The sequence below is a fragment of the Daucus carota genome, chromosome 7, assembly GCF_001625215.2.
Source record: "Daucus carota subsp. sativus chromosome 7, DH1 v3.0, whole genome shotgun sequence".
Taxonomy (NCBI): domain Eukaryota; kingdom Viridiplantae; phylum Streptophyta; class Magnoliopsida; order Apiales; family Apiaceae; genus Daucus; species Daucus carota.
In genome coordinates, this window is record NC_030387.2 from 15,220,632 (window position 1) to 15,237,018 (window position 16,387).

The window sequence follows — 16,387 nt, forward strand, 5'->3', positions numbered from 1 at the left end:
GTTTCCAACTTCAATCTAGCAAATAATGAAGCAACAAGTTGTTTATATGCTTAAACGAGTCAAGAATGAAACTAAAAGTTGATTCTAATTTTAAACAACCGAAAATGAAGCTACAAGTTGTTTTCAACTTCAAACAAGTCTGGAATGAAGCTACAAGTTGTTTCCAACTTCAATCTAGCTAATGATGAAGCAAAAAGTTGTTTACATGCTTAAACGAGTCAAGAATGAAACTAAAAGTTGATTCTAATTTTAAACAACCGAAAATGAATCTAAAAGTTGTTTTCAACTTCAAACGAGTCTGGAATGAAGCTACAAGTTGTTTCCAACTTCAATCTAGCCAATAATGAAGCAACACGATGTTTACATGCTTAAACGAGTCAAGAATGAAACTAAAAGTTGATTCTAATTTTAAACCACCGAAAATGAAGCTAAAAGTTGTTTTCAACTTCAAACGAGTTTGGAATGAAGCTACAAGTTGTTTTCAATTTCAAACGAGTCTGGAATGAAGCTACAAGTTGTTTTCAACTTCAATCTAGCCAATAATGAAGCAACAAGTTGTTTCCAGGCTCAAACGAGTCAAGAATGAAACTACAAGTTGATTCTAATTTTAAACAACCGAAAATGAAGCTACAAGTTGTTTTCAACTTCAAACGAGTCTGGAATGAAGCTACAAGTTGTTTCCAACTTCAATCTAGCCAATAATGAAGCAACAAGTTGTTTACATGCTTAAACGAGTCAAGAATGAAACTAAAAGTTGATTCTAATTTTAAACAACCGAAAATGAAGCTACAAGTTGTTTTCAACTTCAAACGAGTCTGGAAGGAAACTACAAGTTGTTTCCAACTTCAATCTAGCCAATAATGAAGCAACAAGTTTTTTCCGGGCTCAAACGAGTCAAGAATGAAACTACAAGTTGATATTAGTTTAAACAACCGAAAATGAAGCTACAAGTTGTTTTCAACTTCAAACGAGTCTCGAATGAAGCTACAAGTTGGTTCCAACTTCAATCTAGCCAATAATGAAGCAACAAGTTGTTTACATGCTTAAACGAGTCAAGAGTGAAACTACAAGTTGATTCTAATTTTAAACGACCAAAAATGAAGCTAGAAGTTGTTTTCAACTTCAAACAAGTCTGGAATGAAGCTACAAGTTGTTTCCAACTTCAATCTAGCCAATAATGAAGCAAAAAGTTATTTCCGGGCTCAAACGAGTCAAGAGTGAAACTAAAAGTTGATTCTAATTTTAAACAACCGAAAATGAATCTACAAGTTGTTTTCAACTTCAAACGAGTCTGGAATGAAGCTACAAGTTGTTTCCAATTTCAATCTAGCCAATAATGACGCAACAAGTTGTTTCCAGTCTCAAACGAGTCAAGAATCAAACTACAAGTTTATTCTAATTTTAAACAACCGAAAATGAAGCTACAAGTTGTTTCCAACTTCAATCTAGCAAATAATGAAGCAACAAGTTGTTTACATGCTTAAACGAGTCAAGAATGAAACTAGAAGTTGATTCTAATTTTAAACAACCGAAAATGAAGCTACAAGTTGTTTTCAACTTCAAACAAGTCTGGAATGAAGCTACAAGTTGTTTCCAACTTCAATCTAGCCAATGATGAAGCAAAAAGTTGTTTACATGCTTAAACGAGTCAAGAATGAAGCTACAAGTTGTTTCCAACTTCAATCTAGCCAATAATGAAGCAACAAGTTGTTTACATGCTTAAACGAGTCAAGAATGAAACTAAAAGTTGATTCTAATTTTAAACAACCAAAAATGAAGCTACAAGTTGTTTTCAACTTCAAACGAGTCTGGAATGAAGCTACAAGTTGTTTCCAACTTCAATCTAGCCAATAATGAAGCAACAAGTTGTTTACATGCTTAAACGAGTCAAGAGTGAAACTACAAGTTGATTCTAATTTTAAACGACCAAAAATGAAGCTAGAAGTTGTTTTCAACTTCAAACGAGTCTGGAATGAAGCTACAAGTTGTTTCCAACTTCAATCTAGCCAATAATGAAGCAAAAAGTTATTTTCGGGCTCAAACGAGTCAAGAATGAAACTAAAAGTTGATTCTAATTTTAAACAACCGAAAATGAATCTACAAGTTGTTTTCAACTTCAAACGAGTCTGGAATGAAGCTACAAGTTGTTTCCAACTTCAGTCTAGCCAATAATGACGCAACAAGTTGTTTCCAGTCTCAAACGAGTCAAGAATGAAACTATAAGTTGATTCTAATTTTAAACAACCGAAAATGAAGCTACAAGTTGTTTTCAACTTCAAACGAGTCTGGAATGAAGCTACAAGTTGTTTCCAACTTCAATCTAGCAAATAATGAAGCAACAAGTTGTTTATATGCTTAAACGAGTCAAGAATGAAACTAAAAGTTGATTCTAATTTTAAACAACCGAAAATGAAGCTACAAGTTGTTTTCAACTTCAAACAAGTCTGGAATGAAGCTACAAGTTGTTTCCAACTTCAATCTAGCTAATGATGAAGCAAAAAGTTGTTTACATGCTTAAACGAGTCAAGAATGAAACCACAAGTTGATTCTAATTTTAAACAACCGAAAATGAAGCTACACGTTGTTTTCAACTTCAAACGAGTCTGGATTGAAGTTACAAGTTGTTTTCAACTTCAATCTAGCCAATAATGAAGCAACAAGTTGTTTCCGGTCTCAAACGAGTCAAAATGAAACTACAAGTTGATTCTAACCGAAAATGAATCTACAAGTTGTTTTCAACTTCAAACGAGTCTGGAATGAAGCTACAAGTTATTTCCAACTTCAATCTAGCCAATAATGAAGCAACAAGTTTTTTACATGCTTAAACGAGTCAAGAATGAAACTAAAAGTTGATTCTAATTTTAAACAACCGAAAATGAAGCTACAAGTTGTTTTCAACTTCAAACGAGTCTGGAATGAAGCTACAAGTTCTTTCCAACTTCAACCTAGCCAATAATGAAGCAACAAGTTGTTTCCGGGCTCCAACGAGTCAAGAATGAAACTACAAGTAGATTTTAATTTAAACAACCGAAAATGAAGCTACAAGTTGTTTTCAACTTCAAACGAGTCTGGAATGAAGCTACAAGTTGTTTCCAACTTCAATATAGCCAATAATGAAGCAACAAGTTGTTTACATGCTTAAACGAGTCAAGAGTGAAACTACAAGTTGATTCTAATTTTAAACGACCGAAAATGAAGCTACAAGTTGTTTTCAACTTCAAACGAGTCTTGAATGAAGCTACAAGTTGTTTCCAACTTCAATCTAGCCAATAATGAAGCAACAAGTTGTTTACGAGCTCAAACGAGTCAAGAATGAAACTAAAAGTTGATTCTAATTTTAAACAACCGAAAATGAATCTAAAAGTTGTTTTCAACTTCAAACGAGTCTGGAATGAAGCTACAAGTTGTTTCCAACTTCAATCTAGCCAATTGATGTGCTCAAAAAGAGATTTTAAAAATAATCGCAAGCGCACAACCTCGTTATAGAATTTTATGATTAGTCCACAGAGATTAAAATTATATTTCGCAACCTATTATTATTTAATCTAGGCGGGTTAGAACAATATATTTGAAGAGAGTTTGTTTTAAAAACTATTTTTTTTTTATTATAAAAAGAAAAACAAAAGTTAAACTTAATATCCGACTAAATTACTCAGCAGCTAAGAAATCGATTGAATTTAAATCTAAAAACAAAACGCAACTAACACAAAATGGGTCCATAGTAATAATCTATTACCAACTTAACATCCAAACTGAATACAGGGGGACCAATTCTCGACCAAAATGCTGAGAGAAAAACCGTTTAAAATCCAACTAATCTGCCACTCAAAACCGAATCAAAACTAACTCAAACAAAAAGAAAAACGCAGCAGAAATGAAAAGAAACTCAGCCAAACAGCAAACGAACCCAGCAACACAGATTCAGACTAACTAAGACTCAGAAAAACAAACTCGACCCATACTCAAGCACAGACTCAATGAATCAGAACACTCAAAACTTTTAGAAAATGACTCAGTGACTCGATCAAAAGCACAGCAAACACAAACTAACTACTCAGCAACACAGACCTGCGACTACCACGCACACTCGAACCATATACACAGGACGCAGACTCAGAACTCGGCGGTGACTCGCTACAAAGAAAACGACTCAACTAAACAAGCTACTGACTCAAACCAACAACACGAACGAAGCAAATCGGTGAACAAATGACTCGGAAACTTAACAAACCCAGAACATTAATTACACCACAGACTCGCAAACTCGGACAAGAAGCAACTCAGAAAACGACTTAAAAAGATGAAAAGAAAGCAGCAAAACACACTAAACAAGCGATTCTGGGTTCAGAACAGCAGGAAAGAAACTCGTAAGAACGCAGCAACAGCTATGACTCGATGAAAACAGGGCCTCGACTCAGTGAATCAAGCCCAGGACTCGAAACAGAGCACATAAATCGACTCGATAATAGACGCAAAACTCGATTAACAGGCTGACTCGGACAAAACTACAAACACGCAAACAAGAATAAGCCCAACTGACTCGGTGAAAGATTCAGAAACCATGGGACACAGACTCGGTTGTTTATACAAGAAAGAACCCAGCAAGAAGCAAACAAATCGCAGCAGAAATTAACACACAGTAGGAACCCAGCACAACTGACTCGCGACTCAGGGATTACGAAGCGAAAATTAAAGCAACTTGCAGCAATTCAAAACTCAGCAATTTAATAAAATAAGAAAGAAAAGGAAAGCAGTGGTTGTTCGTTAATAAAATGAAAACAGGGGATGAGGGTTTAGTAGTTAAAACAGAGCATACCAATTTAATACAGAAAACAGAGTAAATAAATGGGATGCTAACCGAGGGTTTTAAAACTAATTTTATATAATTTTTTTATTAACTACTACTTCTTTTGGGGTTTTAAATTTAAACCCTAACACAAATTAATTTTGTGCTAGGATTTAATTTACTAATTCAAGAGATCACAAATCTATACTAATCACAAGCTCAACGATTCTTCATTTCCCAAAAGCTTAAAAGCATGTGGTGGTACTTAGAAGAATCATACTACTTGGAGAAAATAAATTAAAAAGACAATACAAGATTAAGCTAAAAGAGATTTGCATAGAAATTAAAAAGTGTATACAAGCTTGGAAAGGAAATTGGGGCTAGCAAAATGTAAATCTATCTAAGATACTAACTATAGAAATGACTAGGTAGAAAAGGTGGGTGGCTAGGTTAAAAAGAAGATGATTACAAGTAAAGGGGGTGGGGGTATTTATAGCTAGAAATGTAGGGTTTAGGGGTAGGGTGGCTAAATCTAATCCATCCATGTGTGATGTGTGTTGGGTAAATCATAGCCATCCATGTGCCCCCTTGCTTGCCAACTCTCTTTGATTTTCTTCTTTTCTTTTCTTTTTCTCCCTTTTTCTTGCATTTTCTCTTCTTTCTTTATTTATCTACAATTTCCTGAAATAAAATAAATAAGCGATTAATACTACGAAAATAAACAAAAAATAGGCACTTAAATATGCAAAAATATGGACTAATCAAACTTCCCCATACCTATCTTTTGCTCGTCCTCGAGTAAAAATCAAAAGAAAAGAAAATAAACTAAGAAAACTAGATGCGATTCCTAGGCTCCTTTTCGTAGGCGTGACGGGTGATTTTAGGTTCACCAACCCGTTGAACTCGTAGACGATCTCTACAAGAGGAGTTTTGTCTCCTAAGGGTTTACAGAAGATATACCCATAAAATCTTCGAGACATTCTAGCAAGTGTCTACTCGACTCTACTCTAATTTCGTTGGTGTTAACAAAAAGTGTTTTTAAGGAAAATATGACTTAAAGACTCATCTACTAATAATCAAGATACAATTGCCTCTAATCTACTTGAATAGACTCAAAATTTTACTAGAAATCCAAGGAGTGTAATGAATTCTAAGGCCTTTGATGGATCCTAATCGTCTAATAACACTTTCTCTTTTTCAACCAATTTTGAACTGACCCAATCTCTATCGAAACAAATATCTAGCCAAACTTCACAAACTCTTATTCCCTTTTTTTTTCTTTTTTTTTTTGCATTGACTTTATTTTGTCCGTTTTATTAGGCAAACAATGTTACCCATGTAGCGAGCTTTGGGTCAGTGACTCCCAAACCAAACGGTCTTAGGGCACTAGGTTTTGAAATCCCCGTACGGACTTAATTGCTCGAGTAACAAAGGCCACAAAACGAGACTAGCCAATCTACTTTTGTCCATTTATCTAAAGATTTTATCTATAAAGAACAATGGGTATTGAAGTAGTTATTCCTTTTCTTTTTTCTATCTCTTTTTTTTTCTTTTTCTTTTTTTCTATTCTTTTCCTTTTTTTTTTATTCGCAAAGGTTCGATTCGACATTGTTTCAACATGTGGGTTCTCTCTCAGGTATCGAATAATATCACTAGACAATCTCTCCATCAAAGGTCTTGTGCAAATGTGTGTGCCATCTTGGAATTACGAGTACAAATCGGTCGATACAAGCTTCAAAAAGACAACCTTACTCAACTACGTTCAAATTATCTAAAAAACACTACATATATATACTTTTCGAAAATATGCTAAACACCAACTACTCCTAAAGTTCGAGTGAGGGAAAGACAACTTAGCTAAAAAGTATCTCTATTTTTGGATTTTTCTACTTTTTTTCATTTTTTAGGGATTTTTTTAAGAATTACACTAAAGCCCTCCCCATACCTAAATCATGCATTGTCCTCAATGTATGCAAAAGAGAGAATTGAAATGAGAGAGTAAAGAGGAAAAATACCTGAATAGGAGATGAAGGGATTTTTATTAACTACTGAAGCAAATTACATGATCAAGGGTCGATGAGGTGGATGACCTCTTCCTCCGAATCAATAGGCAATTCTAAAAATGGTTTAAGACGTTGACCATTAACTTTGAAAACATTACCATTTTTAGGATCCTGAATTTCAACAGCACCGTGAGGAAACACAACTTGAACAATGTAAGGACCATCCCATCTAGAACGCAACTTACCGGGAAACAAATGAAGCCTAGAGTTGTAGAGAAGAACTTTTTGGCCGGGAGAAAAGGATTTTCTCAAGATGGTCTTATCATGGAAGGCCTTAGTTCTCTCTTTGTAAATTTTAGCATTTTCATAGGCATCATTCCTAAGTTCGTCCAACTCGGTCAATTGTAACTTCCGATGACTACCGGCGGTGGGGAAATCGAAGTTCAATTCTCTAATGGCCCACATGGCCCTATGCTCTAACTCAACCGGCAAATGGCAAGCTTTACCATACACGAGTCTATAGGGAGACATTCCTAAGACGGTCTTAAAGGCGGTCCGATAGGCCCATAAGGCGTCTATCAACTTGGTGGACCAATCTTTCCTATTTGAGTTGACCGTCTTTTCTAAGATTTGCTTAATTTGCCGGTTCGACACCTCTACTTGGCCACTAGTTTGAGGATGATAAGGGGTAGCAAGCCTATGAGTGATGGAGTACTTCTTAAGAAGAGACTCGAATTGACGATTCTTAAAATGTGTCCCTTGGTCACTAATGATAGCCCTAGGCGTTCCAAATCGAGAAAAGATATTCTCTTTAAGGAATCTAAGGACAACCTTGTTGTCATTGGACCGGGTCGGAATGGCTTCTACCCACTTAGAAACGTAATCTACCGCTAGAAGGATGTAAAGGTGGCCAAACGAACTAGGAAAAGGACCCATGAAATCTATGCCCCACACATCAAAAAGCTCTATAATAAGGATTGGGCTCATAGGCATCATGTTCCTCCTAGTGATTCTTCCTAGATGTTGACACCTACTACATGCGGAACAATACTCGGCGGCATCCTTAAACAAACTAGGCCAATAAAAACCACATTGGAGGATTTTAGCAGCGGTCTTCTTCGCACTAAAATGTCCTCCACATGCTTGATCGTGACAAAATGAGAGGATACTATGAAACTCACTATTTGGGACACACCTCCTAATGATTTGGTCGGGACAATGCTTAAAGAGATACGGGTCATCCCAAAAGAAATGTTTCACTTGAGAAAAGAACTTGGCTTTATCATTTTTGGACCATGTCGAGGGAATGTCACCGGTTGCTAAGTAATTGACTATGTCGGCGAACCAAGGGAGAGTGGAAATTGAGAGAAGGTGTTCGTCGGGAAATGACTCGCTTAAGGGCAAGTCGTTAGTGGATTCAACCACTAATCGAGAGAGGTGATCGGCGACGACATTCTCACAACCTTTCTTATCCCGAATCTTTAAGTCAAACTCTTGGAGCAACAACACCCATCTAATCAATCGGGCTTTTGAGTCTTTTTTAGAGAAAAGGTACTTAAGAGCAGCATGATCGGTGTAAACAATGATTTTGGATCCAATAAGATAAGAGCGAAACTTTTCTAAGGCAAAGACTACGGCTAGAAGCTCCTTCTGGGTGGTAGAGTAATTGAGTTGGGCATCATTTAAGGTTTTACTAGCGTAGTAAATGACATGCGGCCTCTTATCTATTCGTTGTCCTAAAACTGCTCCTATGGCATAATCGGATGCGTCACACATAAGCTCAAAAGGTTGACTCCACTCGGGAGACTTCATGATTGGGGCCGAAGTCAATTCTCTCTTAAGGTCTTCGAAGGAATGAACACACTCGCTTGTGAACTCGAATTTGACATCCTTAGCTAGAAGGTTGGTCTAAGGTCGGGCCTTTTTGCTAAAATCTTGGATGAATCTACGATAAAATCCCGCATGTCCAAGGAAAGAACGAATTTCCTTAACGGACTTGGGAGGAGGGAGATTAGCTATTAGGTCGACCTTAGCCTTGTCTACTTCGATCCCTTTTTCAGAAATTTTGTGTCCTAAAACGATTCCCTCCTTAACCATGAAATGACATTTCTCCCAATTTAACACTAGATCCGTTTCCTCACATCTTTTCAAAACTAAGTCTAGATTGTTAAGGCATTGGTGAAAAGATGGTCCAAAGATGGAAAAATCATCTATGAAGACTTCTAGAAAGTCACCTATCATTTCCGAAAAGATGCTAGTCATGCACCTTTGGAACGTGGACGGGCCCGTAGTTAGGCCGAAAGCTAGATGTCTATAAGCGAAGGTTCTAAAGGGGCAAGTGAAGGTCGTCTTTTCTTGGTCCTCGGGTGCGATTGGGATTTGAAAATATCCCGAGTAACCATCTAAGAAACAATAAAACGCATGACCCGCTAACCTCTCTAGCATTTGATCGATAAAAGGCAAAGGGAAATGATCTTTCCTAGTGACGGCATTGAGCTTCCTAAAGTCTATGCACATTCTCCAACCGGATTGGACACGGGTTGGAACTTGCTCGTTGTTCTCATTCTTCACCAAAGTAATGCCCGACTTCTTAGGCACTACATGGACGGGACTCACCCACTTGCTATCGGAAATGGGATAAATGATCCCATTGTCTAAGCACTTAAGAATTTCTTTCTTAACTACCTCCATCATGGGAGGATTCAACCTCCTTTGAGGTTCTCTCACGGGCTTTGCATCTTCTACAAAATGAATCCTATGTTGGACAATCGCCGGGCTAATTCCTTTAATGTCCGAAATGCTCCACCCTATCGCTCCCTTATGCTTTCTAAGGATTCCTAAAAGTGCTTCCTCTTGTGACGTAGTCAAATTAGAGGCAATGATAACGGGATAAGACTCATTAGGGCCTAGAAAAGCATACTTAAGAGTGTCGGGAAGAGGTTTGAGTTCTAACTCCGGCGGTTGTGACTCAACGGTTTTCTTTGGTAAAGGCAAATGCTCGGGTTCAACATCACGCTCTTGACTTGTTGTAGGAATGGTGGATTCTAACATTTGGTTGACCTCATGTGTGTAGTCGGAAACATCCCAATCCTCTCCAAAATGTTTTAAGCAAAATTCAAGGGCATCTTTAGGATTCATGAGATCTTGATCAACTATTTCATCAATTAGATTAACGTCCATAGGTTGATCATAGAAATCATCGGATTGTTTCCCCACATGAAAGATGTTGAGGTCGATTGTCATGTTACCAAATGTTAGCTTCATTAAGCCGTTCCTACAATTAATCAACGCGTTGGATGTAGCTAAAAAGGGTCGTCCTAGGATGATGGGAATTTGATTCTTCGGGTTCCTAACCGGCTCGGTCTCTAGGACGACAAAATCTACGGGAAACACAAAGTCACCTACTTTAATTAGCACGTCTTCGATCATTCCCTTAGGAATTTTCACGGATCGATCGGCTAATTGAAGTGTGACATTGGTTTGTCGGAGCTCCCCTAAACCTAAAGCTTGGTAGACAGAATATGGAAGGAGATTAACACTAGCCCCTAAATCAAGTAACGCCTTATCCACAAAAGTTTCTCCTATGACACATGAAATTGTAGGACAACCGGGGTCCTTGTATTTCACGGGAATTTGGTTTGAGAGAATCGAACTAATGTGAGAGGTAAGGAAAGCTTTCTTAGGGACATGGTTAGTTCTCTTATGGGTGCATAACTCCTTAAGACACTTAGCATATGAGGGAATTTGTTGAATAGCATCTAAAAGGGGTATGTTGACCTTGACTTGCTTAAACACTTCCAAAATCTTTTCCATTTGAGCCGATTGCATCGGTGAAATAAGTCTTTGTGGGTAAGGGACTCTCGGTTTATAGACTACTTCACTTTGCAACTCGGGTTCCGGGTTTGGGTTACTCGACTCCTCACGGGCTTTTGAACTCTCGGGTTTGTCATGATTAATGGTAGTGTGGGGTGGACTTGGGTTAGAAGTCGAATCCCCTTTCTTACCGAGGTTCTCACCAACTTGGGTATCAACTTGTTTACCCGACCTAAGAGAAATGACCGAATGCACATTATCCGGGGGTCTTTGATTAAGTGGAAATTTTGGGTTCGGCTCCGGTTGGCTCGGGAACTTGTTCTTTTCTCGTTCACACAACGTGCTCGCTAATTGACTCAATTGGGACTCTAACTTAGAGACGGCTTGCACATTAGAATGCAAAAGTTGCCGATCTTGGGTTAAAGTTTGCATGAAAGTTTGCTGGGATTGGGTCAAATTAGTTTGCGATTTCACTAAGGCCTCTATGCTCTTCTCTAAGGAATTGAGTCTCTTATCCGAATCATTAAAACCGGGAGGATTTAACGGGGCTTGACTCGGGTTTTGATAATTCGGAAAAGAATTGGGATTGGGCCTAGGAAAATTAGGTTGTGGAGCTTGAAAGTTTTGACCTTGGTTCCACGAGAAATTCGGGTGATTCTTCCATCCGGGGTTGTAAGTTGGTGCAAATGGGTCATTTCTAGGCTTAGGTTGAAACATCACGTTCACTTGCTCAAAATCTTGAGATTGTTGGATCTCGGGATGGGAAGCATTATAGTTCGGGAACATAGGCATAGATGAGGGGCCACTATGAGACTCTAAAGCTTCGAGTCTTTTAGTAAGGGTTGCTAATTTGGCATCGGTTGCCACATTGTTTCCTATCGAGTGCAAACCCCTAGAGCTAGATGCCTCGATTGACTTTTTAGGTTCCCTAGTAGACTCCCATAACATTGTTTTCTCGGCTAAGTCCTCGAAAAATTCCCACCTTTGGTCCTCATCTTTCTCCATGAATTTGCCTTGGCACATAGACTCTAATAACGCAGTGGTTTGACTATCTAAGGCCTCGTACACAATCTTACAAAGTCTCCATTTCTCTATTCCATGGTGGGGGCATTGTGATAAAAGATTTTTGAAACGATCAAAGAATTTCCAAAAAGACTCATTTTCCCTTTGATGGAATTGATTTATTTCATTTGTAATTCGAGTCGTTTTGTGGTTTGGAAAATACTTTTTAAGAAACATTACCACAAAGCCCTCCCAAGTGGAAATAGAATTGACGGGAAGACTATACAACCATTTTTTTGCATTTTCTTTTAAAGCAAAGTTGATTAGTCTAAGCCGAATGGAGTCTTCGCTTAATTGTTGGAGTTTTTGCAAACCGCAAACCTCCTCAAATTCTTGAATAAAGAGATAGGGATCCTCACCTTCACTCCCTAAAAATTTAGGCAACATACTAATGTGATGTGCCTTAATCTCGAAGTTATTCCCATTAACGGGAGGAAGAGTGATACACGATGGTTGAGCGGAACGGGACGGGTAACAACGGTCTTTAAGAGACAACGCCATGTTTACTATCGGTTCGCTAGCTTCTATGGGTTCGGAGTCCGAAGAGGACGAAGAAGGAATTTCGATGATCGGTCTAACTAATCTAGACGATTCGCTCCTAACCCAAGTAGTTCGCATAAACTAGATAGTAAACACGTAGCAAATAAGTGCGAGAAATTAAATCACACAAAAGAAAAGGGTGTAAAAGTGAAAGAAAAACTTAATTCTATGGTTCCCTAATAAAAATGAACTAGACCTTGCTCCTAACGTTAAGGACCACCCAAAACTCGATAAATCCAAAATTATTCGGACCGGTCTGGCCAGTTTGGAGCAGGTATTGCCAAGAGGCCAATCTCCGCGCTTAGACACCAAACCTTAATCGGCCAGGTAAGCTTTCGCTTGTCCTAGACACCGAAAAGTCGGAATAATTAAAGATTACTTCGTCTTTTAGGTACCTTCCTAGTTGAGCGCGAAACCTAGGGGCTAATGTCTAATTCAATTTTATTAAAGGCTAGGTAAATGCAAAATGAAGTAATTAAATCGTTGTGGGCCAAGGAAAGAGTGATGAAATCCCTCCCCTTATCTTGTGATTGGGTTTTGCCCTTAAGATTTATTTAAAATGATGCACCACACAACGAGATAATTAAAGCGATAAACAACTATGGATGCTTTAAACTACGTGTCCTAATCTAGATAAAGAAAGAAATTAACGCACCTTAGGATCCTCCAGCGATCACCACAAATATAGGTACGAAAATTTAAAAAAAAAACAAAAATTAAAATCTAAATGATGTGCCCTAAGTGTAAAAATGCATGATGCAACAAATATGTATTTCTAACTAATATTTTTTAATTTTAAAATTTTTAATTTGTTTGTGTTTTTCAATTTTCAGATTTGTTTGTGATTTTCTAAATAAAAACGAAAAATAAGAGTGGAGAGATACGGGTTACCAAAGCAAGCTTCCAATTCCGAGCAAAATTTGTCCACTTTACTCCATGATTCCCGAATATTCCTCCTCGAAATAAAGAACAAAAAATAGTGAGAAAACAAGCTAATCCAAAAGATTAAAAATAAAGGAGCGAAAAATTAATTTTAATCCCCGGCAGCGGCGTCAAAAACTTGATGTGCTCAAAAAGAGATTTTAAAAATAATCGCAAGCGCACGACCTCGTTATAGAATTTTATGATTCGTCCACAGAGATTAAAATTATATTTCGCAACCTATTATTATTTAATCTAGGCGGGTTAGAACAATATATTTGAAGAGAGTTTGTTTTAAAAACTATTTTTTTTTGATTATAAAAAGAAAAACAAAAGTTAAACTTAATATCCGACTAAATTACTCAGCAGCTAAGAAATCGATTGAATTTAAATCTAAAAACAAAACGCAACTAACACAAAATGGGTCCATAGTAATAATCTATTACCAACTTAACATCCAAACTGAATACAGGGACCAATTCTCGACCAAAATGCTGAGAGAAAAATCGTTTAAAATCCAACTAATCTGCCACTCAAAACCGAATCAAAACTAACTCAAACAAAAAGAAAAACGCAGCAGAAATGAAAAGAAACTCAGCCAAACAGCAAACGAACCCAGCAACACAGATTCAGACTAACTAAGACTCAGAAAAACAAACTCGACCCATACTCAAGCACAGACTCAATGAATCAGAACACTCGAAAGTTTTAGAAAATGACTCAGTGACTCGATCAAAAGCACAGCAAACACAAACTAACTACTCAGCAACACAGACCTGCGACTACCACGCACACTCGAACCATATACACAGGACGCAGACTCAGAACTCGGCGGTGACTCGCTACAAAGAAAACGACTCAACTAAACAAGCTACTGACTCAAACCAACAACACGAACGAAGCAAATCGGTGAACAAATCACTCGGAAACTTAACAAAACCAGAACATTAATTACACCACAGACTCGCAAACTCGGACAAGAAGCGACTCAGAAAACGACTTAAAAAGATGAAAAGAAAGCAGCAAAACACACTAAACAAGCGATTCTAGGTTCAGAACAGCAGGAAAGAAACTCGTAAGAACGCAGCAACAGCTATGACTCGATGAAAACAGGGCCTCGACTCAGTGAATCAAACCCAGGACTCGAAACAGAGCACATAAATCGACTCGATAATAGACGCAAAACTCGATTAACAGGCTGACTCGGACAAAACTACAAACACGCAAACAAGAATAAGCCCAACTGACTCGGTGAAAGATTCAGAAACCAGGGGACACAGACTCGGTTGTTTATACAAGAAAGAAGAAGCAAACAAATCGCAGCAGAAATTAACACACAGTAGGAACCCAGCCCAACTGACTCGCGACTCAGGGATTACGAAGCGAAAATTAAAGCAACTTGCAGCAATTCAAAACTCAGCAATTTAATAAAATGAGAAAGAAAAGGAAAGCAGTGGTTGTTCGTTAATAAAATGAAAACAGGGGATGAGGGTTTAGTAGTTAAAACAGAGCATACCAATTTAATACAGAAAACAGAGTAAATAAATGGGATGCTAACCGAGGGTTTTAAAACTAATTTTATATAATTTTTTTATTAACTACTACTGCTTTTGGGGTTTTAAATTTAAACCCTAACACAAATTAATTTTGTGCTAGGATTTAATTTACTAATTCAAGAGATCACAAATCTATACTAATCACAAGCTCAACGATTCTTCATTTCCCAAAAGCTTAAAAGCATGTGGTGGTACTTAGAAGGATCATACTACTTGGAGAAAATAAATTAAAAAGACAATACAAGATTAAGCTAAAAGAGATTTGCATAGAAATTAAAAAGTGTATACAAGCTTGGAAAGGAAATTGGGGCTAGCAAAATGTAAATCTATCTAAGATACTAACTATAGAAATGACTAGGTAGAAAAGGTGGGTAGCTAGGTTAAAAAGAAGATGATTACAAGTAAAGGGGGTGGGGGTATTTATAGCTAGAAATGTAGGGTTTAGGGGTAGGGTGGCTAAATCTAATCCATCCATGTGTGATGTGTGTTGGGTAAATCATAGCCATCCATGTGCCCCCTTGCTTGCCAACTCTCTTTGATTTTCTTCTTTTCTTTTCTTTTTCTCCCTTTTCTTGCATTTTCTCTTCTTTCTTTATTTATCTACAATTTCCTGAAATAAAATAAATAAGCGATTAATACTACGAAAATAAACAAAAAATAGGCACTTAAATATGCAAAAATATGGACTAATCACCAATAATCAAGCAACACGATGTTTACATGCTTAAACGAGTCAAGAATGAAACTAAAAGTTGATTCTAATTTTAAACCACCGAAAATGAAGCTAAAAGTTGTTTTTAACTTCAAACGAGTTTGGAATGAAGCTACAAGTTGTTTTCAACTTCAAACGAGTCTGGAATGAAGCTACCAGTTGTTTTCAACTTCAATCTAGCCAATAATGAAGCAACAAGTTGTTTCCAGGCTCAAATGAGTCAAGAATGAATCTACAAGTTGATTCTAATTTTAAACAACCGAAAATGAAGCTACAAGTTGTTTTCAACTTCAAACGAGTCTGGAATGAAGCTACAAGTTGTTTCCAACTTCAATCTAGCCAATAATGAAGCAACAAGTTGTTTACATGCTTAAACGAGTCAAGAATGAAACTAAAAGTTGATTCTAATTTTAAACAACCGAAAATGAAGCTACAAGTTGTTTTCAACTTCAAACGAGTCTGGAAGGAAACTACAAGTTGTTTCCAACTTCAATCTAGCCAATAATGAAGCAACAAGTTTTTTCCGGGCTCAAACGAGTCAAGAATGAAACTACAAGTTGATTTTAATTTAAACAACCGAAAATGAAGCTACAAGTTGTTTTCAACTTCAAACGAGTCTAGAATGAAGCTACAAGTTGGTTCCAACTTCAATCTAGCCAATAATGAAGCAACAAGTTGTTTACATGCTTAAACGAGTCAAGAGTGAAACTACAAGTTGATTCTAATTTTAAACGACCAAAAATGAAGCTAGAAGTTGTTTTCAACTTCAAACGAGTCTGGAATGAAGCTACAAGTTGTTTCCAACTTCAATCTAGCCAATAATGAAGCAAAAAGTTATTTCCGGGCTCAAACGAGTCAAGAGTGAAACTAAAAGTTGATTCTAATTTTAAACAACCGAAAATGAATCTACAAGTTGTTTTCAACTTCAAACGAGTTTGGAATGAAGCTACAAGTTGTTTCCAACTTCAATCTAGCCAATAATGAAGCAACAAGT